The 25,796-nt window shown below is 39.7% G+C and overlaps 1 protein-coding gene across 3 annotated transcripts in view; it reads right to left on the bottom strand.

Annotated features, from left to right (window-relative positions):
- KIAA1958 (KIAA1958 ortholog) overlaps positions 1-24,815 on the bottom strand; it is a 161,224-nt gene extending 136,409 nt beyond the window's left edge. For all 3 annotated transcript variants that reach the window (XM_078061614.1, XM_078061613.1, XM_036090928.2), the window contains exon 1: positions 24,559-24,815. The gene's annotated coding sequence lies outside the window, so the exon portion shown is untranslated. The remainder of the gene's footprint in view (positions 1-24,558) is intronic.
- Between the last annotated feature and the right edge of the window lie 981 nt (positions 24,816-25,796).

Here is a 25,796-nt window from a genome sequence, read left to right as displayed (position 1 = left end):
TAATCTCCACAATAACCCTAGGAAGTGGGAATTTCCATCTAGACTTTTTTGTACATAATCAGAGACCTCTACTAACAGATGGCCCACTACAAAAATAACACAGCTTCTCCTCCAAATAGTTTCATCCTTCCTTTTTCCCTTACCTTAATTATAATTCATCCCATAGGATCTCCAACTTCAGGGTCTCACAGAGTCAAATATCAGATCTCAGAAGCAAACTTTTGTGGAAGAAGCTGAACCACTTCTTTATCACCTTAAGGTGGTCATCAAGCTGCCCACACAGGTAATCAACTGCTTATGCTCAGAGAATTCAGAGATCACCCTGACGCACAGGAAACAACCTTTCTTGACTGACTCCATACCACCTTCATACAATTTACCCTCTTAGAACTCTTAGAGCTACACCAAATACTTTTTCACCACAGCTATTCTAAATCCTTTCTTTTCATTCTTCTTAGTTGCCCATTTCCCTCTTAGTCCCTCCCCTTTCAGCAGAAAGCCTTCATTCACCAAAAAACATGGAGGGTACTCAATAAAAAACGTTTCAACCTCCCTCCCCTCCACTTTAAACTTCATCTTATTCTCAAAAATATTCTTTTTCTCTATGCCATCACTATTCCTACAAGTGGTGATAATTATATGGTTTCCTTTCCAACATCTATATCCATTTTTCTTGCCTTATCTTAGGACTCCAAAACAATGGAGACACAGACATCCTTATCTTGCTCCTCCTGACTTAACCTGCAGGTCTTCCGTGTTTTCCTTATTTGGACATACCTTTAGTGTTTCCCCACCAAGAATGGGCTTGGCTTCTCACAACAAGGCTTATTTTAAATGCTCAAGGATGGAATATCCATAAGGAGTCAGTTCAGGCTCACACAAAACCTCCTCTCTAGGATAAAGTTTATCCATATACTATTCTAATACAGACAGAGAAGACACTAGACATACCTACATTACTTTCTTTTTTATCTTTTTTTTCTAACCATATATAGTAGCCCCCCTTATCTGAGGTTTTGCTTTCCAATATTTCAGTTATCCACAGTCAGTTGTGGTCTTGAAGCTGATGATCCTCCTGACACAGTGTCAGAAGGTCAATAGTAGCCCAACACTACGTCATTCACCTCACCACTTAGGCATTTTATCATCTCACATCATCACAAGATGATGGGTGAGTCCAGTACAATATGATATTTTGAGAGAGACCACATTCACATAACTTTTATTACAGTATATTATAATTGTTCTATTACTGTTGGTTGTTAATCTCTTACTGAGTCTAATTTATAAATTGAACTTTATCATACGTATACATCAATAAAAAATAGTGTGTGTGTATGTATATATATCTATATAGCTATACACAGATATATAGATATCTCATTTGGTACTATCTGCAATTTCAGGCATCTACTGGTAGTCTTGGAATCTATCTCCCCATGGATAAGGGGAGACAGATTAACTGCATTAACTTTCTAGGCATTTTAATCATAAGTCAGCTATTTGTTGAAGTGTTTATTTTAGTGTCTTCTTTATCACCAAATAATTTTCTTTCTATAATAACTATAAATGCAGGCTATGTATGCTCATTTTGCAAAAGTACAATATAGGGGACTAGCCTGTAAAAGTGAAAAATTCTTAAATTGAACCATATAGTTTAACTAGTGGCCAGGAGGGCCAAATAATCTTATACAAATCTTATTAGAAAAAAGAAAACTAGACAATCAACTTTATGGTACAAATCAGCCAACAGAAAACTGATTTCAAAAACAATTCTCAAATGTTTAATAATGTATATTTTTATGACATGACTTTCAGCTGTTGTTTCACCTTCCAGCTAGACTGAATCTGATTTTAACCACTCTTATGGCATTGTACATATGCAGGGAGCAAATGCAATCTATTGAAGCAAAGCAGTGTGTGCAAAAAGGGCTCAATTAAATTGTGGAATGTTTCTTGTAAATTAAAGCCCTATTGAATAATCATCTTCCATGCAAATTATCTTTCATGGGGTGTTCCAACAATGTGCCATCATCATATGTAGCCGCTTTAATACATGCTTATTTGTAATGCTTGACATAATGAATTCTCCCTCTTTATTCCCATAGAAATGAGAATGAGAATTTAAGCTTTTTAATTTTTCCTCGCTAGACTGCCTTTGTGAATGTACCAGTAGTGAGACACTATTTTTTCATAACCTACAGTGCAGAAGAATGATTTAACCAGATGCACTACTCGTACATTATCAGAAACAACAGTTTAAATGGATTTCTGATGGAAAAATACCACGGTATCCCCTCCTTCAAAAACATAAATTCTCCCTGGAAACCCATAAGCTCACTCTCCTAATCCTTATCTCAAACCTTTAAGGTTTCCATTCTAAAGAAAACAGGAGAAAGTCATATGCTAAAATGTAAATACACAAAATAGAGGTTGTTAGCATAACATGTCAGAAAGATCCACATATTTCCTAAAATTTATACAAAATTGCACGCTGTATTTGCAGATGTGCATTTTCTAAGAAGAGAATCCAAATTTTTTATACAATTCTCAAAGGGGTTGAAAACCCCCCCAAAAGATTAAGAATTACCAAGTAAAGCTAAGAGACACAATATCTCAGAGTCATACTTGATCTTACAGGAACAAAAAGGTTGACTGATACCCTAGTTGATAGGAATTTAATTCCCCTGGTACTAATGCTGTATATTTATCACAAAGAACAAAAAATTCCTACTCAAAAGAATCAAACTAAAATATTCAATCATAGTCATTTCTTAAAACCTGAAGAGAGATTCCATACATCCTTCCTGAGTATTCAGATTAATTATGTATGTATGATACACCAACCCAACCCTGAAAAGAGTAACAAACCCAACAACAAGGGTGTGAAGGGGAAATCTGAGTCATACGCTCCTCTTTGGACCAGAGCCTGGTGTACAGCAGAGGGCCGGGAAAGAAAGGCTAATTCACTGTCACAATTTTGTGTTTCATGACGGTCTCTGTAAATGTATGGCTTCCTTCCTCCCTCTTCCAAATGCTTCTAAAAGTCCTTAGCTTAACTATTAACTAAATCATAAATACTGAATTGCATTTTAAAAAACTTTCTCAGTTTAATATAATGGACTAGGAAAATTCCATGGGACCTTCAGGTTCAATTAAATACCACAATTGCTACAACAGCAATGTCTTACTGAGCATATAAGTACCTGAGTCCTGTTAGGAACTCACTACCAAAACCACCACACTTCTAGTTAAGCACAATCCCCAGGTTCTATTCAGAATTAATGTGCCCACAGAAACCCTAAGTTATAACCCATGATCCTGCAAGGAAGGCAGAAACTTTCTTATGAAGCTAGTGTGGCAGAAACACTGCTGACTACAACTGCATTAATCCAGCTATGTTAAAAAGAAAAAAAACAGGCGCCTGGGTGGCTCAGTTGGTTGGGCGACTGCCTTCGGCTCAGGTCATGATCCTGGAGTCCCGGGATCGAGTCCCGCATCGGGCTCCCGGCTCGGCGGGGAGTCTGCTTCTCCCTCTGACCCTCTTCCCTCTCGTGCTCTCTGTCTCTCATTCTCTCTTTCTCAAATAAATAAATAAAATCTTTAAAAAAAAAAAAGAAAAAAGAAAAAAGCAGCAGCTTGAGCAGGTTAAAACTTCTGAAGACTTAAGTACTGAAGAAAACAAAATCAACATATCAAAAAGATTTCAGATTTTTCCCACTAAAAAGTAACAGAATTTTATGCAATCCCCAGATAGTCACAAACACAAAATACATTAGGGACACAGCGTGTATATAAAATTATCCTTCACTAAGATAAATACCTCTAAGAAAAATACAATTTTTTTTTCACAAATTGTCAAAGTACCCTAAGTTAAAGTTTGTTTTATCCATACTTCAAAAAATTTTTAAAGATTTATTTATTTGGGAGGGGATGAGCAAGCAGAGGAGAGGGGAGAGAAAAACTTTAAGCAGACTCTGAGCTGAGCGCAGAGCCCAGCTGGGGGCTCGATTTCACGACCCTGAGATCATGACCTGAGCCAAAACCAAGAGTCCGATGCTTAACTGACTGTGCCACCCAGGTGCTCCCATACTTCAAATTTTCACAAGTTTTATCATGTATTTTGAAAATCATTTTCTAGAAAAACTTTTTTAAAAGTGTTAATTCTTAACTATACCCATTATGGGAGATCTACGGTGCTCTGCCTCTCTGAGGTTAAGGGCATTCAAATACTAAAATTTTGATGGCACACTTCAAAGGACAAGGTTACATCCTCATCAGTCTCTACCTGATTCCCTTTCACTAGTGTGGTCTGTGTATATGGAGCTCTTTACTGCCCTGACCTATATAGGCACAAAACAAAGTTCCTGCATGCTCCAGTAAACAAGCTATCTTTCCTAGTGCTGGCTGGACACTGTGCCACCCAGCTTTTTTTACCACTCATCTTGCTCTGTTTTGTAACATGACCCACTTACTCAGGCCATTCACTAAGTCACAGTATTTCTCCTACTCAAATAAAAATAAGTATTATTTCCCCCCAAATTTGATAACCATCTGTGAAGGGTTTATAGCATAAGTGCTACAAAAGCACAATTTGAAGCCACTGTGTTAATTAAGATGATAGGCTTTAAAATGTTAATAAACTGCTACATGATACCCATGAAGTCAAAGTAGAGAGATATATACACTTTCAACAACACAATTCAAGTATTTGTTGAACTGAATTTTCTCTGGTACCTAGTGTTCAAATAGCTTCCCTTCCTGATATTCAAGCCTCAATAATAAATTGGCTTAGGTGCCTGGCATTCTACCCACATGAATTCATTTAATCCTCACAACAACCCTATGAGGTATATACCCAGTAACAAATCATTTTGTGAATGGGAAACCAAAGCACAGAGAGGTTAAGCACTAACAAGGGCCAGAAACAAACCCAGGCAGTCTGAGCTCTACTACATCCATGGTCTTAATCCAGATGCTAGCCAAAAGAATTCATTATTAACACCATATTTGCTACCTTGGTTTTCACACTAAGAAGATCCGGACAACACAGATTTAGATTTCATTATTTTCAAGGATTTTCTTTTTATGTTAAAGATTAAGTAAGTCATTAATCACAAAAATCACTAAAGTGCAGAATAACCTCCAATTAAATAGTGATGGAACATATAAACACCTAAGAACTGAAAGCCTGAGTTCCTTCACTTCTCCAGATCATTTCCTTACCTATAAAACATAAAATGAAGGGGTTAAAATAGATAATATCTATAGTTCCTTCTGGTTCAAACACTGAAAAATTAATAATTAAAAAACCAGCAACTCAGATGATTTAAGACAGTGCTATCTGGGGCGCCTGGGTGGCTCAGTTGGTTAAGCGTCGACCCTTGGTTTTGGCTCAGGTTGTGATCTCAGGGTCCTGAGATTGAGCCCCATGACATGCTCTGCACTCAGCAGGGAGTCTGCTTGAGATTCTCTCTTCCCCTTCCCTCTGCTCCCTCCCCCGACTGCATGCTTGTGCCCTCTCTCAAATAAATAAATAAATCTTAAAAAAAAAAAAAAGTGCTATCCACTGGCAGGCTACAATCAACTAAAGTAATGGATTTCTAAAGTATGCAAAATCATTCAAGTTTCTAAATATGCATTTTATTATAAAAGACAGCCAAATTATATTAAGTGTGGCAAGAAGCGTAATTCATAATCCGTGGACATTAAGAATGTTGGCATTATTTTCTTCTAGTCTTTTCCTTATTGTGCATTGCTTTACATGACTGTCATTACCTAGCAGAGAGGGAGGGAGGGAAAATGGAAGTGAGAAAAGCATTCTTTTTTTACTTGAACAATTTATTTATTTTTTTTTTTTTTTAAAGATTTTATTTATTTATTTGAGACAGAGAGAATGAGAGAGAGAGAGCACATGAGAGGGGGGAGGGTCAGAGGGAGAAGCAGGCTCCCTGCCGAGCAGGGAGCCTGATGCGGGACTCGATCCAGGGACTCCAGGATCATGACCTGAGCCGAAGGCAGTCGCTTAACCAACTGAGCCACCCAGGCGCCCTTTACTTGAACAATTTATGATAGGGATTTTTCCTGTTGCTACAAGGTTGACCATGATGCGTCCTCACTGCCACCCCCACCCCCATTACCTGTCCAACCTCATCCCTTGCTACTCTCTCCCTCCTTCACTCTATTACAGCCCTTCATCTTATTGTTGTTCCTAGAACACATCAGGCACATTTCCAACTTTGTCCCTTTGTACTTGCTTTTTCCTCTGCCTCAAATGCTCTTCCTCCAGCTACCTGCACGTCAAGCCCTTTCACTTATTTCAAGTCCTTACTCAAAAGTCATTTTCTCAGAGAAAGAAGGCAATCTAAAATGTCAAGCCCTCACCCTGAAATTTTTCATATCTTCCCTTTTTTTCCCATCTTGGCACTCACCTCTTAACATGTAATTTCATGTACTTATTTATTTTCTATCTCCTCCACTAAAATTAAAGTTCTATGAAGGCATGAATTCTAGTCTTTACTGATTTGCCAGCACCTAGAAAAGTACCTAACATGGAGCAAATGCCCAATAAATATTTGCTAGATGAATAATCTCTATCATCATCATTTTAAATGGCTATATCCTATTCCATCAAGTGCTTACACCAGATTTATCTAGTAATTCCCCAACTGATGGATATACTGGTTATTGCTAATCTTTTACTACTCTAAATAATGCTCTAATGTAGGGGTCAGCAAGCTTTTTCTGGAGAGGGTCAGATAGTAAATATTTTCTGTTTTCCAAGGTTTCTGAAATAACTACTAAACTCTTCCATTGTAGCACAAAAGCAGCCACAAACAACTTGTATAACTGGTTGTAACTGGATTTGGGCTACAGCTGGCCAGATTTAGCTTGTGGTCTCTGACCTCTGCTTCGCGGCATGTTTTTGTGCATGTATCTTTTTCCATCCTTTCAATTAGTAGAATTGCTAGATAAATGGGTATATATATATTTACAGCTCTTGATACATTCTGTCAAAATGCTTTTCAAAATGATAATCATGAAGTAGTAGAGCAACTGGGACACTGACACACTGCTGATGGCAGTATAAACTGATACAATCATTCTGGAAAACTGGCAGTCTCTACTAAAGCTAAGCATATATACCCTATGACTCAGCAATCAGTCAGGATACTGTTTTCCTTCAGGAAGACTGTGTTAGATATGGAAAGGAGTATAAGGGGTTCCTCTAAGGTGCTGATAAAGTCCAGCTTCTCATATGAGTGCCAGTCACATTTATTCAATTTGTAACAATTCATGAACTGTATACACAATATGTTCATTATTGGTATACGTATTATATTTTGAAGGGGTTCAGAAGGTGCCAATATGTCACTTTGGCATAGTGATTATTTTGGGCTGAAAGCATGTGAGAAATAGCAAATGCAGGAAGGTCTCCCTGACCTCCCTCTTTCTACCTAAAAGCAGGTCATAAAATTTCCCATGAGAAAGGTGCCCTTCTTATATAGGAAAAGAAGAACATTCTTAGCACTAGAGACTGGGAGATGATGCCAAAATGGATCTGTACAAATATATCTACTAAAATAACCTTTGGGGCTCCTGGGTGGCTCAGTTGGTTAAGCGACTGCCTTCAGCTGGAGTCATGATCCTGGAGTCCAGGGATCAAGTCCCACCTCGGGCTCCCTGCTCGGCAGGGAGTCTGCTTCTCCCTCTGACCTTCCCCCCGCCCCATGTGCTCTCTCTCTCTCATTCTCTCTCTCTCAAGTAAATAAATAAAATCTAAAAAAAATAAAATAAAGTAACCCTTATCTTCCATTAGTATCCCCCATATATTTTTCTAGTCACTGTCTCACAATTTATGGCCTCTAGCTAAAACTCCTTTGTCTAGTCACTTCCTCACAAATATATTCTTTGTTTTAAATATATATAAGCTCTCAGTTCTAACTGTTTATTCAGGTCTTCATTTCCCTTATGAAGACTCCTGTGTGCACATAAAAATATTAAATAACATCTGTATGCTTTTCTCCTGTTAATCTGTTTATTACTTAGGCCAAGCCACAGAATCGAAGAGGGTAGAATAAAGTTTTTCCTCCCCTACACCTTCAAAATTTAAAAGAAAAAAAAAGAATGCTATATACCCATCAGCAATATATCTGAGAATAACCTCCTCCCTTCCTTTCCCCTCACCAACGATGGGCATTATCTCATTTTATACTTTTGCTAATTTGATAGATTAAAAATAAATAAATGGATTAAGAAACAGAAAAGGAACATGGGAAAAAAGAGACAAAAAAACAGACTCTTAAATATAGAGAACAAACATGGTTAGGAGCGGGGAGGCAGGTGGGGGGATGGGGAAACAGATGCAGGGGATTAACAGTACACTTTTGGTGATGAGCACTGAGTAACATAGAATTGCTGAAACTAATGTACACCTGAAAATAATATATAACACTGTATGTTAATTATACTGGAAGAGAGAAAGAGAGGGAGGGAGGGAGAAAGGAAGGGAGGAAGGAAGGGAGGAAGGGAGGGAATGAACAAACGAACGAACGAACGACGGACAGACTCCTCAGTGGCACAGTCCATTAAGCCTCCAACTCTTGGTTTATGGTGGTCGTGATCTCAGGATCATGAGATCAAGCCCCACAACGGGCTCCACGCTCAGCCCAGAGTCTGCCTGGGATTCTCTCTCCCTCTGCCCCTCCCACTCGTGTGCACGCACTCTTGCTCCCTCTCTCCCTAAAATAAATAAATGTTTTTAAAAAGAAAATTAAAAGTAAATGGATTGCTGTATTATTTTATGCTTAATTATCAGTGAGGCAGATAATTGCTCTTCATTTTACCTATTCTTCCCCAAAGTTTTATTAATTCTTTTGTAAATCATTAAGATAATATAGTGCCATGAGGACCTCAACTATCTATCACTGCATTTTCTCCAAACTGTTGCCTTCCTTTTTTATTTCATTTTTTTAAAAAAACAAGCTTTAAAAGTTTAAGTTTTCACATAGCCAAACTGACCTTTTCACCTATGTACACTTTTCTCAAGAAACATTATACAGAATTATTCTTTCATTTTTAACAAAAATACTGTTTCTTACTACATAATTCTTACTTCTCAGGCCAATAGTTTGCTCTTAGAAAGACAAATATCTATTTGGATGATTAACAGGAAGGCATCAACTAAAATGGTAATAAGGCAAATCTATAGAATGAATTTTGACTCTAAAAATTATTTTTAAGTAAGAAAAACCCCAGGGGCGCCTGGCTGGTTCTGTCAGTAGAGCAAACAACTCCTGATCTCAGGGTCATGAGTTTGAGCCCCACATGGGGGGGAGGGGAGTAGAGTTTACTTAAAAAAGAAAAAAACCCTAAACATTTGAGGCAATTATTTTATTAACGGAAAGCACAGATTTTATAACTTATCAGTGTATAAACACATCATTAAATACTAAGTATACAGGAAATATAATTTGTGGTAAGACTTTCATCCATCAGAAAGAAGCCAGCCAGTTAGCAAAAAAAAAAAAAAAAAAAGAATATTACATATCAAGAATATATTCACATATACTATATTCATAACAATATACTCATAGGAAGAATATTATTTATAAAATATATACTTTTCATTGAATACATTCACTTGCATTACATACATTCAAAAAGAAAATATTTACAAGAAGGCTAGGCCATCAAATAACTATTAGCTTTCAAAACCAGAACATTCCTTAAAATGCTGCTCTGAAGGTAGAATGGGAATACCTTCAGGTAAAATTTCACAGAAATCTTCAAAGGCTATTTAAACAAGGTTTGGTAAATCCATGAATTTGACAGATTTGTCAGTTGGGGGATGGAACTTTCCTTGCATTGGTCGTAGGAAACTGGTCTAAAGTTGCAAAACTTCAGAGCCAGAAAGCTTAAGAGACTTTTCTGGGGAGAGAAACAAATTTCTCTCTATCTGCTTGTGTTCATCCAGATGCCAGAAAAGGATTCTTGGCAGATTTCCATAAGTAACTGAATTGCCACCCTTTATTTAAATTCAACCACATGTGGGAAACATTTTCCCTAAAAATAATTAAAATTTTAAGTTTTGTCCAAGAGATAAACTTTAGTTATACAAAAATCCATTAATGCAGAGCTCCGTTTTCTCAAGATGCCAGATAAACAAAGCGTACTTATTATTATTGAGCCATAATTGTCATGAAAATGTTAACAACCCAAGTAATTTAGAAAAGAACTGAATTCTCTGAAACAAATATGTTGACTTATCACTATATTATAGAGAAGATAAACTTGAAAAACTGTTAATAATCAAATTATTGCGTATCTTACACTTTTTACCTAATAAGATATTTGTCCCTTTTGATCAAGAGAAAAAAAAAGGTTTTCCAAGATAATAACAAAAAAAAAAAATCAAGCTTAAGAATGAACAAGGAGTTCTAAGCCAGCTAAACAGTAGCAAAGGCTTAGTTTGGACTCTCCTCAAATTAACAAAACAGATGAAGTAGACCAAGAAATAGACCCATATGTATGCTCAACTGCTTTTTTACAAAGATGCAAAAGCAATTCAATGGAGGAAGGATAGCTTTCTCATCCAATGGTGCTGGAGCAACTGGACATTCATAGGCAAAAAAATGAACCTCAACCTAACTTCACACCTTAAATAAAAATTAATACAAAACAGATCAGACTTAACTATAAAATGTAGAACTTGGGGCAACTGGGTGGCTCAGTTGGTTAGGCATCTGCCTTCAGCTCAGGTCATGACCTCAGGGTCCTGGGATCAAGCCCCACATTAGGCTCCCTGCTCAACAGGGAGTCTGCTTCTCCCTCTCCTTCTGTCCTTCCCCCTCCACTGGTGATTTCTCGCTCTCTCAAATAAATAAAATCTTAAAAAATAATAAAAATAAAATGTGGAACTTTAAAACGTGGAGAAAACAACACAGGAAAAAATCTCTGAGATCTGGGGCTAGGCAAAGAGTTCCTGGATTTGATACCAAAGCATAATCCATAAAAGGAAAAATTGGTAAAATTTAAAATTAAAATCTTCTGCTCTGTGAAAGCCCATGTGAAAAGGATTAAGACAAGGTACAGACAGGAAAAAAACATTTGCAAACCATGTATCTGACAAAGGACAAAGGACTAGTAACTAGAATATATAAAGAACTCTCCAAATAGTAAAAAAAAATTTAAAATCCAATTAGAAAATAGGCAAAAGACATAAAGAGACATTTCTCAGAAGAGGATATACAGATGGTAAATAAGCACATGAAAAGATGTGCTATATTAGCCATTAGGGAAATGCAAATTAAAACCACAATGTTACTACATATACATCCGAATGCCTAAAATAATAATGACAGCAAATGCTAGCAAGGATGTGGAGAAACTGGATAGCTTATATATTGCTGGTAGGAATATAAAATGGTACAATCACCCTGGAAACGTTTGGCAGTTACTTAAAAGACTAAACATGTAATTACCATGTGATACAGCAGTTACACTCCTGGGTATGTATCCCAGAGAGATTACAAATTACATTCATAACAGCTTTATTTTTTTTTAAGATTTTATTTATTTATTTGAGGGAGACAGCAAGAGAGAGAGCACAAGCAGGAGCAGCAGCAGAGGGAGAGGGAGAAGCAGGCTGCTCGCTGAGCTGGGAGCCCCACGTGGGGCTCGATCCCAGGACCCCGGGATCATGATTTGAGCCGAAGGCAGACACTTAACTGACTAAGCCACCCAGGCGCCCTTTGTAACAGCTTTATCTGTACGTCAAAAAGTGGAATCAACCCAGATGTCCTTCAACAGATGAAGTTAAATAAACTAGGATACACCCATGGATTACTACTCAGGAATAAAAAAGAACAAACTCCTGGGGCGCCTGGGTGGCTCAGTCAGTTAAGGGTCTGCCTTCAGCTCAGGTCATGATCCCAGGGTCCTGGGATCGAGCCCCACATCTGGCTCTCTGCTCAGCGGGGAGCCTACTTCTCCCTCTCTCTCTGCCCCTCCACCTGCTTGTGGTCTCTCGCTCTCAAATAAATAAATAAAATCTTTTAAAAAAAAAAAATTGATACATGAAACAACCTAGATGAATCTCCAGGGAATTATGCTTATTGAAAAAAGCCAATCTCAAAGGTTACATATAATATGATTCCATTTATATAGTATTTTTTTAAACAACAAAATTTCAGAAATGGAAGACCCATTAATGGTTGTCAAAGCTTAGGAATAGGCTGGTAGGATGTGAGCAGAATAGAAGGGCTGGTAGAAACAGGAACATACATAGGTAATAAAATGTACTGTACTGATCTAATACACACAAATGAGTACCAATAAAACTGGCAATCTGAATATGAGTGGTGGACTGTATCAATGCCAAAGTATTCATTTATTAGGGCTACCATAACAAAATACCAGATTGGGTAGCTTAAATAACAGAAATTCATTTTCTCAGTTCTGGAGGCTAAAAATCCAAGATCAAGGTGTCAGCAGGTTTGGTTTCTTCTGAAGCCTCTCCTTGGCTTTCAAATAGCCAAGTTCTCACTGTGTCCTCACATGGTTTTTCCTCTGTATACAACATCTCTGGTGTCTCTTTTTGCATCCAAACTTCCTGTTCTTACAAGGACAGCAGATTGGATTAGGGCCACCCTAACAACCTTGCTTTTGTTTTTGGTTTTTTAAAATTTTATTATGTTATGTTAATCACCATACATTACATCATTAGTTTTTGATGTAGTGTTCCGTGATTCATTGTTTGCGTATAATACACAGTGCTCCATTCAGTATGTGCCCTCCTTAATACCCATCACCAGGCTAACCCATCCCCCGACGCCCCTCCCCTCTAGAACCCTCAGTTTGTTTCTCAGAGTCCATAGTCTCTCATGGTTCGTTTCCCCCTCCAATTTCCCCCCCTTCATTTTTCCCTTCCTGCTATCGTCTTTTTTTTAACATATAATGTATTATTTGTTTCAGAGGTACAGGTCTGTGATTCAACAGTCTTACACAATTCACAGTGCTCACCATAGCACATACCCTCACCAATGTCTATCACCCAGCTACCCCATCCTTCCCACCCCCCACCACTCCAGCAACCCTGTTTGTTTCCTGAGATTAAGAATTCCTCATATCAGTGAGGTCATATGATACATATCTTTCTCTGATTGACTTATTTCTCTCAGCCTAACAATCTTGTTTTAACTTAATAACCTCTTCAAAGGCCTTACTTCCAAATACAGCTATATTCTGAGGTCCTGGGAGTTCGGACTTCAACATATCAGTCTGGGGGGAATACAATTCAGCCCATAACAGTTAATATCCTCGTTGTGATATTATAAATATAGTTTTGCAAAATGTTACCATTTAAGGAAACTGGGCAAATAGGCAAAGAATCTATTATTTCTTACAACTGCAAGTAAATCTACAATTATCTCAGTAGAAAACAAACACACAGATGGAACAACAAGGATAACAAAAGACACAATATTCAACAAAATTAGGTGATGAGGTAGCCCCATGAACCCCAGATGAATGGGCAGAACTAAAGGACACATAAAAATAGAACTCAGGATCAGCAACCAGGCAGATGAGGGGAGAAAAAGGAGACTTCTGATATTAACAAAGCTGGTGAACAAGAAATTACCAATAATCACTCCAAAAAAGAGAGGATCCTACTTAAGTGAAATTGGATCAAGAAAAGTAAAGTTTGTCAGGCTTCTACGGAGACAAGACCTACTAAGAAGCCTGAGAAAGAAAACTGTTGGAATTAATATCCAAATCTGAGCACCTGGCTGGCTCAGGCGGTGAAGCATGTAACTTTGATCTTGGGATTGTAAATTCAAGCCATATACTGGGTGTAAAGATTACTTAAAAAATAAAATCTTAAGGGGCACCTGGGTAGTTCAGTTGGTTAAGCGTCTACCTTCAGCTCAGGTCATGATCCTGGGATCCTGGGATGGAGTCCTTTTCAGGCTCCCTGCTCAGCAGGGAGTCTGCTTGTACCTCTCCCCTGCCCTCCCCCAGCTCACACACTCTCTCTCTCTCTCAAATGGATAAAATCTTTTAAATAAATAAAAATAAAATCTTAAAAAATAAATAAAATAAAATCCAAATCAAACAAAAAGGCATTGCTAGGGATAAATGAGAGACCCAAAGGAGGTCAATCTCAGAGAATAACAAAAAGGAGACTAAATAAAAAGGACATTTTCTTCCTTTATGTTGAAAGATATAAAATCAGGGTTGTCTGGGTGGCTCAGTCGGTTAAGCATGGACTCTTAATTTCAGCTCCGGTCATGATCTCAGGGTCCTGGGATAGAGCCCCACCAGGCTCCATGCTCAACAGGGAATCTGCTTGAGGATTCTCTCTGCCTCTCCCCCTGCTTGCATGCACTCTCTCTAAAATAAATAAATCTTAAAAAAAAAAAAAAAAAGAAAGAAAGAAACAGGGGCGCCTAGGTGGCACAGTTGGTTGAACAACCGATTCTTGGTTTTGGCTCAGGTCATGATCTCAGGGCCATGAGATTGAGCCCCCAGTCAGGCTCCATGCTCAGCTCAGAGTCTACCTGAGATTGTCTCTCCTCCTCCCTCTGGCCCTCCCACTCGTGCTCACTCGCTCTTGCTCTCTCTCTAAAATGAATAAATAAGTCTAAAAAAAAAAAAAAGAAATATAACATATAATCAAAAAAGGAGAAATAATAAGTGAACAACTTGCTGATATGCCACATTTCACAAACAGAACACGTGTATGTAACCAGCAACCAGATCAAGAAACAGAACATTACCAGCACCCCAGAAGCCTCTACTTTCTCCTTTCTAGTCACTACTTCCTCAAGGTTCTGGCTTCTAACAGAATTTGCTTGGGGAATTTATATATGTGGAGGCACACAGTTTGAACTCTTTTTGCCTGGCTTCTTTAGCTCCACATAGGTCTGTGAGATTCATACATACTATGTAGTTAAAGATTGTTCATTCTCATTGCTCCACAGTATTCTACTGTATGAATATAGAACAATTTATCTATTCTGATTCAGTTTCCTATTGTTGTATAACAAATCACCCTAAAATTTAGTAACTTAAAATAATTCCTCATTTCTCACAATTCTGTGGGTTATCTGGGCAGTTTTTCTCCTGGCTTTACCTGGATTTGCTCATGTGACTACTTTTAGCTGGAGGGTCAGGTGAACTGGGAGGTCAAAGATGGTCTTACTCACTTCTCTGGCAGTAAGTGCTGGTCATCAGCTGGAGTACCTCAATTTTCTTCCACCTGACCTCTCCTACTTGAGTATTTCTTTATGTTATGGTCTCAGGGCAGTATTTCCCTCCAATGTGTATGCATTTATCAAGCTTCTGCTGCACCACACTTGCCTAATGTCCCACAGGCCAAAGTAAGTTACATGGTTAAAATCAGAATCATTGTGCAAAGAGCTAATACATGGTCATAGACACCAAGAAATGTCATTTACTTGGGGCCATCAATGTAACACTCTACCACATATTATACTGATTGTCATTTATGCAGACTTCAGTTTGGGGGATATTATAAGCAGTACTATGAACATTCTAGTACATTTATTTTGGTAAGCATATATCTTTGAATGGAATTACTGAACCATAAAACACGCATATGCATACCTTCAGTAAATACTGCCAAACAGCTTCCCAAATTGCTTGTATCCATTTATATTTTTTAAAGATTTTATTCATTTATTTATTTGGGGGGGAAGGTGGGAAGAGAAGAGGTGGAGAGGTAAAGAATCTCAGACTGTGCGCTGAGTGCCAAGCCTGACATGAGGCTCAATCTCACGACCCCAAGATCATGACCCTGAGCCCAAACCAAGAGTTGGATGCTCAACTGACTGAGCCACCCAGGCGTCCCTCCATTTATATTTCTGTACCCATTTATACTTCCAATAGCAGTGCTTGAGAATTCCAGCTACTCTGCATTCTCATCACCACTTAATATTTTTCATCTTTTTCATTTAGCCATTCTAGTGGGTATGCAATGGTATCTCACTCTAATTTTAATTGAGTGGCCATATTTTTTAATATTTCACATAAGCAACAAAGGAAAAAATTTCACACCATGAAACTTTTTAAAAAAGAACTATCTTGGTCTGCTTCCATCTCCATCACAGAAACCTTCTCCTAAAGTACAGGTAAATCCATCTAATTTAAACATGAACAAGAGAAAGGAATGCAATCTAATCCCATGTGAGGTACTATGAGAAAAAGATGGAAAAGAACCAAATAAGGTACCAATAGTCAATGAAGGCACATCACAAAAATATGGCCATAAAGTAAAATGAGAATGATAGTATAATATTTTAATATTAAAAGAAATTAAGAAAACGATAGAAGCTATAAAATATACATTAGAAATAGAAAAGTGGAAAAAAAAGGGAATGGCCACAGAACAAGAGCATTTACAAAGAAAAATGATAGAATTCAAGACAGAATAGGAAAGAAAAAAATTCAGAAAGGAAGACAAAACTGGACTTAATAGATACCATGGAAACTGCCTCATAAAGGATAAAAAGGAAAAAATAGAAAAATAAAACGAATTATTAAAAAAGATAAAAAGAATTTGAAGAAAGGTATAGATATAAAAGACAGGCAAAGAAGATCCAACATACATGTAACAGGAGACCCCCAAAAACAAAATGAAAGCGATAAAACAGATTAAATACTAAAATCTATCACTGATGAAAATATTTATGAAAAAATATTTAAGCCAACATTATAAAATCCACATTGTGTATCTGGAAAAATTAACAGAGAACAGCCAACACTTAATACATGCTCTAGTAAAATTACTAGCCTTTAAAGATGAAGAAAAAAGTCCTTTGGGCATCTAAGAGAAAGATAAAGTCACTTAAAAAAAAAAGAAAAGAAAATCATAGTGGTACTAGACTCTGACAATAACACTTTTTACTATAATACAATAGAGTAGGACTCCGGGGCACCTGGTGGCTCAGTTGGTTAAGCGTCTGCCTTTGGCTCAAGTCACTATCTCAGGGTCCTGGGATGGAGCCCCACATCAGGCTCCCTGCTCAGCAGAGTCTGCTTCTCCCTCTGCCCCTCCCCCTGCTCATGCTCTCTCATGCATGCTCGCTCTCTCAAACAAATAAAATCTAAAAAAAACTAGTTTTTTTTAGGACTCAGCAAACTATGGCTTGTGCACCAAATCCAGCCACTGTCTGGTTCTATAAACAAAGTTTTACCAAACACAGTTATGCTCGTTCATTTACATACTCTATATGGTTGCTTTTGCACTGCTGTGGCACAGTTACATAACTGTGACAGCGACCCATGTTCCACAAAGCCTAAAATAATTGCCATTTGGCCTTTCAAGAAAAGGTCCGCCAAACCCTACAACAGAGTAACATATTTAAGAAACTTGAGGAAAGAAAATGTAAGCCAAGTACTTATATTCAGCAACACTGGCCTTCAAGTATAAAAACCCCAGATAAACAGTTTTAAACATGAAAGACGGGACACATTATTCACATGAGCCATTTATGAGGATTCAAAGAGCTTCAGACTATCAAATGATGATTACAGAAGCCTTAGCACAAGGATTTGTGTTGTGCATTGAATAAATTTAACTGTAGAACCAAGGCTAGTGATAGGCAAAGGTGATAGAGTAGTATGTGATTTGTATGGGGGCAAACAGAACTGAGAAATCTTAAGGAGTAGGAATCAAGGAGTCTAGGGGCTCGATTATATCACACATATGGAGTAAAGTATCTGTATGTATGAAAGACAATGAGTGGAGGAATAGGTTATATTTATGAGCTGTATTGTTTTTCCCCCCAAATTCATACTCTGAAGTCCCAATACCCAGTACTTCAAAATGAGACAGTATTTGGAGATAGGGCCTTTAAAGAGGTAATTAAGGTAAAACAAGGTCATTTGGGTGAGTTCTAAGGCTATGGACAGATGTCCCATAAGAAGAGGAGATTAGGACACAGACAGGCATATTGTGAAAACATCTGAGAAGACTGAAATTGAAAGCCAAGAAGAGGAGCGCCTGGGTGGCTCAGTCATTAAGCGTCTGCCTTCGGTTCAGGTCATGATCCCAGGGTCCTGGGATTGAGCCCCACATCGGGCTCCCTGCTCCAGGGGAAGCCTGCTTCTCCCTCTCCCACTCCCCCTGCTTATGTTCCCTCTCTCGCTGTGTCTCTCTCTGTCAAATAAATAAATAATCTAAAAAAAAAAAAAAAAGAAAGAAAGAAAGCCAAGAGAGGCCTTAGAAGAACCCAACTCTGCCAACATCTTTTTTTTTTTTTTTTTAAGATTTTATTTATTTATTTGACAGAGAGAGACACAGCGAGAGAAGGAACACAAGCAGGGGGAGTGGGAGAGGGAGAAGCAGGCTTCCTGCTGAGCAGGGAGCCCGACGAGGGGCTCGATCCCAGGACCCCGGGATCATGACCTGAGCCGAAGGCAGACGCTTAACAACTGAGCCATCCAGGCACCCCTCTGCCAACATCTTGATCTGGGACTTCTAGCCTCCAGACTATGAGAAAATTTTGTTGTTTAAGGCACCCAGTCTCTTATACTTTGTTATGACAGCCCTTGTTAACTAATACTGGCTGGGGAGAGGAAGTTGTTTTGGCTAGGTAGGAGTTCACAAATACTGTTAACTCCGTCCCAGAAGTATGAAGTCACAGAAAAGTAGAGCTTTTGATATGTAGTGATTACGCCTTAAATAACGCAATGATTAAAAAAATTTTAAATAGGGGTGCCTGGCTGGCTGAGTCAGTAGAGCATAAGACTCTTGATTTCAGACTCATGAGTTCAAGCCCCACACAGGGCATGGAGCCTACTTTAAAAAAAAAGTAAAAAAAAAAAAAAAAAATTTTTTTAAAGAGTAAATATTTATAGAGAAAATACAAGGGAAAACTGAAGGGGTACAATATTTGCAACCTGAAAAGGCCAGAAAGGTTTAAAGTAGTTGTCAGTTTTGAGGAAAACCAAGAAGAAAGAAAACCCAAACAAGATACATCTTATCCTTGAAATTAAAATTAATTAAAAAGGTAAATAAATAATCCAAACCAATCCTGCTAAGCAAGGGAAAGCAATTGAAGCAATTTGGATAATATTTTAGAATTCAAATTAACTTTTTTTCCCAAAATTTTATTTATTTGACACAGAGAGAGAGCGAGTGCACACAAGCAGGAGGAGTGGCAGGCAGAGGGAGAGGGAGAAGCAGATCCGCCACTGAGCAAAGAGCCCAATATGGGGCTTGATCCCAAGACCCTGAGATCACGACCTGAGCCGAAGGCAGACACCCAACCACCTGAGCCACCCAGGCACCCCAACTTTTTTTTTTTTTTTTAAAGATCTTATTTATTTGAGAGAGAGAGAGACACAGCAAGAGAGGAAACACAAGCAGGGGGAGTGGGAGAGGGAGAAGCAGGCTTCCTGCTGAGCAGGGAGTCCAATGTGGGGCTCGATCCCAGGACCCTGGGATCATGACCTGAGCCGAAGACAGATGCTTAACGACTGAGCCACCCAGGTGCCCCAACTTTTTTTTTTTAAGTAAGCTCTACACCCAACATGTGGCTCGAGCTCACAACCCCCAGAGCAAGAACCACATGCTCTACCAACTGAGTCAGCCAGGTGCCCCTCAAATTAACTTAAAAAAAAAAATTTTTTTTTTCAGGGGCACCTGGGTGGCTCAGTCGGCTGAGCATCCAACTCTTGGTTTCCACTCAGGTCATGATCTCAGGGTCCTGGGATCAAGCCTTGCATCAGGCTCTGCACTCAGGAGGGAATCTGCTTGAAGATTCTCTCTCTCTCTAAAATAAAGAAATCTTTAAAAAAAAATTTTTTTTCACCTAATAGAATCCCTGATGATCAACAAACAAAACACTTTCAGGCATCAAATGAAAAGATATTTTCAATGGGTATTAATGGAATTCTGGTTCACTGTAAATTTTCTTTTTAACAAACAGGTAATAATTACTAGCAATTGCACATATATTATTTCTTGCCCTGCATCTAGAGCTATAGATTTCAAGAGGAGAGTAAGGGGGAGGGGAAAGCTATTCTCCAATTTGTAGCTACCTAAGACAGACTTGCTCCCTGGTGCTGAGCAGGCCAAAATTCAGGCTGACCAGAGAGAAAATAGCTAGAGTACCAATATATCATTTCACAGTAAGACTTTTAATGGTTTTTTTTTTTAAGATTTTATTTATTTGTCAGAGAAAGAGAGAGCAAGCACAAGCAGGGGGAGTGGCAGAGGCAGAAGGAGAAGCAGGCTCCCTGCTGAGCAAGGAGCCAGATGCGGCACTCGATCCCAGGACCCTGGAATCATGACCTGAGCCGAAGGCAGACGCTTAACCGACTGAGCCACCCAGGCGTCCCAAGACTTTTAATGTTTTCTTAAAATGTTTTAATGTCTTCTTAAAGTTTTTAAAAGTTCTATTCTTTTTTTTTTTTTTTTTACAAGAGTCTGACGCTCAACCAAGTGAGCCACCCAGGCCCCCCTAAAAGTTGTACTTCACATGAAGTTGCACAATTTATCTTTAGCAACATATATGATGTTACTTTTCTTTCAATACAAAAAAGCCAGTTACTGACATCCTAGACAATATCCCTTTGCTTTCTATATTAAAGTGTGATAGGGGCGCCTGGGTGGCTCAGTCGTTAAGTGTCTGCCTTCTGCTCAGGGCATGATCCCAGGGTCCTGGGATGGAGCTCCACATCGGGCTCTCTGCTCAGCGGGAAGCCTGCTTCTCCTTCTCCCACTCCCCCTGCTTATGTTCCCTCTCTCGCTGTGTCTCCCTCTGTCAAATAAATAAATAAAATCTTCAAAAATATAAAAAAATAAAAAATAAATAAAGTGTGATAAAGTGTTTTGAAATATTTTCTTTGTTACTAGAGCCATTGGTATTACCAATATGGAAGAGTCAAAAAGCTCTCCAACTATTTAAGACTTTACAAAATACACTTGAATACTGCTGCATAATTTGCCTTTCTCCAGAAAAGCGTATTAAACTTTGTTGACATTGGATACAAAATAAAATTCAAAAATTCGCATCTTGAGTACTTTTGGTTTCTTGACCTTTATTTGAATTTGAGACTAAGCTTTACCAAACAACAGAATTTACACTGTAACTAGCCAACCACAGTCCTCATTATGGAATCTATGCAGTACATTTGTTACCTAGGAAACAGACCAGAGCACAGGCAGAGTGCAATTTCTGTATAGCAAAAGAATTCTCCAATCATGCTGGTAAATAAAGTCCATAAATCAACTAATCAGAAGCAAAGTCAAGAAGTATCACATAAGAGTTAAGCTCTATGGAAACTTTTTTAAAGGAAAAAAAGAAACCTGTGGGGCTTCTTCGGGCAACTATGTAGATCTCATACGTAAATATTATGAGCAGGTTTCTTTACAAACACAAACTGTCAGAAAATAAACTGTTCAAAATAAATGGCTTCTCTCCAGTCTTCAGCTTCTCTATTTTTGACAGTATTTAAGAGAAAAAGCTTCTTCAGAGCCAGCCTCGTACATCTGGTAGCAGAATATTAATCCAAGAATGAATTCCGCATTTTCAAAGAGCAGCATGAGTTTATGCCATTCTTAAACAATGCAGGCCGATAAAGGCTGGAATGAGAGGTCACTGTCCATACTTCTCACAGTCAGACCTGCTTCCACACTACGCTATAAAAAACTTCATGAAAAAGAAGTATTTGAAAGTCACAGATCTATTACAAAGAATAAAACTGTTACTTTTCAGTTTTCCATTTGGTTAGTACTAATGATAATACTAGTCCTTTGAGGGTTCCAGGTAACCTTAAGTGGCCATTTTGAGTTTCCTTTCATGGTACCACACTGATAACTAACAAGCAGGAAAAGTCTATGGATTTTCAAGCCTATCAAATTTAACGGGGCAGCTTAGCGTTGTTTAAAAAAAAGAAACTGGCAAATGTTAGTTTATATTGCTTAGCTATATTTAAAATCCAGCTTTACATATTCAAAATTTCTGAAAGTAACATTTGTCATATCAAAAGTATCAGAAAAAAATTTCATTCATGAAGAGTGAAACATAATTTATACGCCTTCCTAGACACCAACAAACCAGAAGAGAAATCAGTTGAAAATATGTAAGGTTCTCTGGACTGCTTCTGGTTACACGAAAATATTAATGTTAATTATACAAAAACCAAAAAATTAATATCCACTTTTCAGAGCCAAAAATAAAAACAAAACAAAAAAACTAGTTGTTCTCTTTTAGCCAGCCCACGTGAAGACACTACACTGCCAATCCCAAAAAACTGTTAGGCGTAACTACAAGTTGCCAAGCAATTCTCAACACAGGCCACACTCTTAATATTTAATTTACACAGTGACTCTTTGTTAAGCCTTATTCCTCTGATTGACAGTCCTATAAATAAATACCTAAACAAACAATTCAAGTTGTTAGCTTATCTTTTTTAAAACTTCTAAGAACTAAGAGTGTGTAATCTAACACTCTGGGAGTATTTTTGAACTCCATCCCACCATTCCTAATAAAGCCTGAACAAATTTCAATACCTATGCTCTTTGGGCCATCCTTATTGAAAAAGAAAGAGGAACCTTCCTCAGGGGCCTACTAGCGCCTTGCACTGAGCCCCATGCAGTCTAAATTCGTTTAGCTAATCTAGACAGGAAGTCAAAGCAAGAATAAAATTTGATAAATTCAAAGGGTGAAATTAATGTTAGATGTAGCCTCTTCTAGGTTTTAAGTGTACAAAAATGTACACTCCAGATATTTACAAAATTAGGCATGCAATAATAATAGTCTGTTAATGTAACTAGGGCAAGAATCTAGGCTAATTTTTTCTCCTAGAAAAAGACCACTCTTTTCGGCACACTAAAACGGTCTCCTCTTTATAATGACAAAAATCAGTTTGTCTAATTAAAACTGCATTAAAATTGTACATTGCTTTCTGATAAATTTCTACATCTTACTTGATGAAGATTTAAATCAATTGTTTTCCACCACAATGTTTTTTCAAGTTCAGATGTTTAAGAAAGCCTCTTTCTACATATAGCTATACATATAACTGAGTGCACCCAAAACTATTTTTTTAATCTCCTTGATAACCATCAGATTTAAATTTGTCAATATGGATTCTCACACAATAGGCAAAAAAAAGGTCTCCAGAAGTGAGCACTAGATTGAGATTAATACAAAGATATAAATCCATACCTGCATTAAAAATCTGAATCTGTAAAATGAAGTTTCTGGGTGCTTATTCAACTTCATTTATAATTTGAATATCTACAAATACATATCAACTCTTCATAAGAAACTCAGCCAGATAAATAATATAATTCAGAAATATCACCTACAGTACTTTTCAAAAACTATATCCACCATGTACAACCCAATCGTTGGGTTTTATAGAGAGAATACATAAAAACAGTAAAAGAGGGAAAGCACAATCACAGAGAGAAAAATCAGTTCTAACATTCACGTTGTCCCCATATGCTGTGGAAGACCTCATATTTTAAACCAGCAAAAATACAGGTTTCAGCCTAAACGGAAAGCTAGATATTTATTGCACTCCAATTTAACCTCCACTGTGGAAGCTGTCACTATCTGACTCGCTTGTTAACTGTTTACTTAATAGGTAGAAGATTCTGTCATGCTAATCCTAACGAGCACGGGAAATAACAAAACTTTACCATCAAACTTTAAAATAGGTATACATGTAAAAAAAAAAGCGTAAAAACCACAGTCATGTTTATCTTTGATTTGCCTGTAAGTCCCTACTTAATCTTAAGAAAAGAAGAAAAGCCACCTGAAAACCAGAAACAGTCTGTGATTTTGGTTTGATTTCGGTCAGCCGAGCCTCCTCGCACCCAGGGGAATACATTCGTCGATGTATTTGATAACAAACACAAATCACTGCGCGCAGCCTCAGATGGGGGAGGGGGCGGAAGAGCCCTTCGGAGAAAGCCCTCCTCCGTTAGAAACAATAAATAAGGGACCGAAGCGATGCACGTTCCTCCACACACGCCCCACACGCACCTCAGCGTGCCTCTCGCGAGGCAAACAAGTCGGGCAAAGACCCGAACCACCTCTGTCCCTCTCTCCACAACCGTCTCAAGACTTGGAAACTAAGAAGGCAGATCTTTTCTTTCTCATTCCCACCTCCAAACAGACCCAAGAGCAGGAGCAAGCGAGCCAGACCCACGCAGCGCGCCCGCGGCGGCGACAGGAGATGCTAGGCGGCGGGCCGGCCCCGCCGAGGCTGACCAGAGCCGCGGCCGCCCGCGCTCGCTCCGGGAGCCCGTTCGGCCGCCCGGGGTCTCACCCCTCGCGCCCCCAAGCCCGTCGTCGGCGACGGCCAGCCGCCCGAGTCGCTGCCCTGACTCTCGGCCTTCCCACCCCGCCCCCCCCCAGGAGACAAAAGAGGGTTCAGCCGGGTCACTGCTCGGCTGCCGAAGGGGAGGCAGCGCGGACCCCAGCGCGGCCGCCCCCCACACAAAGGGGCTCCCCGGCCCAGGTCGCAGCGTCGGCGCGCTCGTCCCCGCCCCGCGCGCGGGCTCTCACCCACCTGCAGGTGTCTGTGCGTCTGTCCATAGGAACGCGGGCGGCGGGGGGGCCTGCGGGAGCCGGGCAGCCCGGGCTGGACGGGGCGGGACCGAGGGGAGGGAGGGAAAGCGGCCGGGAGAACGGGGAGCGAAGGCAAGAAGAGCGGGGAAGGCGCCGGGCGGGCGGCGGACGGAGACGCGGGGCGGGGGGCGGGGGCGCCAGCCTGGCTCTGCCGACCGGCGCGCGCCGCTCCGTGCGCCCCGGGCTCCGCGCGCCCGGCTCGGAGCGCGGCGGGCGGGGGGCGGGGCGCGGGCGGGGCGGGGCTGGCGAACGGGGCGGGGGCTTGGACCCCGGGCTCCAGCCGGCACCGGAAACGCGCCGTGGTCCGCGAGACCCACAGGAAGTGTGTAACGACACCTCCTACGAAGCGCTCCGAGCTCGCGGTCGTCGCTACCGGGAGGAGGTGTGGACCGACCTTCCTAGCACACACCGGCGCTCACGAGCTCGGTCTCTGTGCCCAGACAGGTGTGGAACCCACGGTCCCCGCGATGTTCTGAAGTGGGCAGCACTCCGTCCTGCCGCGCGCACTGGCCCGCGGTCCCTGCTGCCCCCTTGGAGCTCCGCAGAGCTTCACCTAAACGCAAGGAGCGGACCTTGCAAGAACCTGCTCCGTTCGTCTGGTGTTTAACACCTGTTTTAACGCACCGAGTAGGCATATTCAGGAACATCTACTGACTTACAACCCACAGTCACTGCTGCCCCGTGGAAGTTCCCAATCCAACTACAACACTCGCATCCATCCCATGGAGTGGGGGGCAGTTTAATAACACCTAAAACACACTAGGACCAGGGAGGCATACAATAACACCACCTACACAGCTCAGAATCATAGAGGTAAGGCTGGCGCCCTCCACCTTTATTTTACCTAGCAAACACTTTTATAGTACTGACTATATGTGACCGGGGTTTACACTAAGTGCTTAGGGGATATTAATTTATTTAATCCTAAGAACTCTATGCCGTGGGTGTTGTTAGCATTGCCAATTTATAGATGAGGAAACTGAGGCACAGAGGAATTAAGACATCTGCCCAAGATCATATTATAGCTGGAGGAACCCGGATTCATCCCAGGCGGTTTGGAGCCAGATTCCATGCTCTTAACCCCCTTTCTACTTACAGCATTAAGTATCTCCAAAATAATAATAGTGGTAATAAATAACATTTAAAGCATATCCGACTGATTAGCCAAATGTGGTGCTC

Source organism: Halichoerus grypus, chromosome 14 (assembly GCF_964656455.1).
Source record: "Halichoerus grypus chromosome 14, mHalGry1.hap1.1, whole genome shotgun sequence".
NCBI classification, from domain to species: Eukaryota; Metazoa; Chordata; class Mammalia; order Carnivora; family Phocidae; genus Halichoerus; species Halichoerus grypus.
The sequence above is the reverse complement of the archived record's forward strand: the minus strand, read 5'-3'. Positions and strand labels throughout refer to the sequence as shown.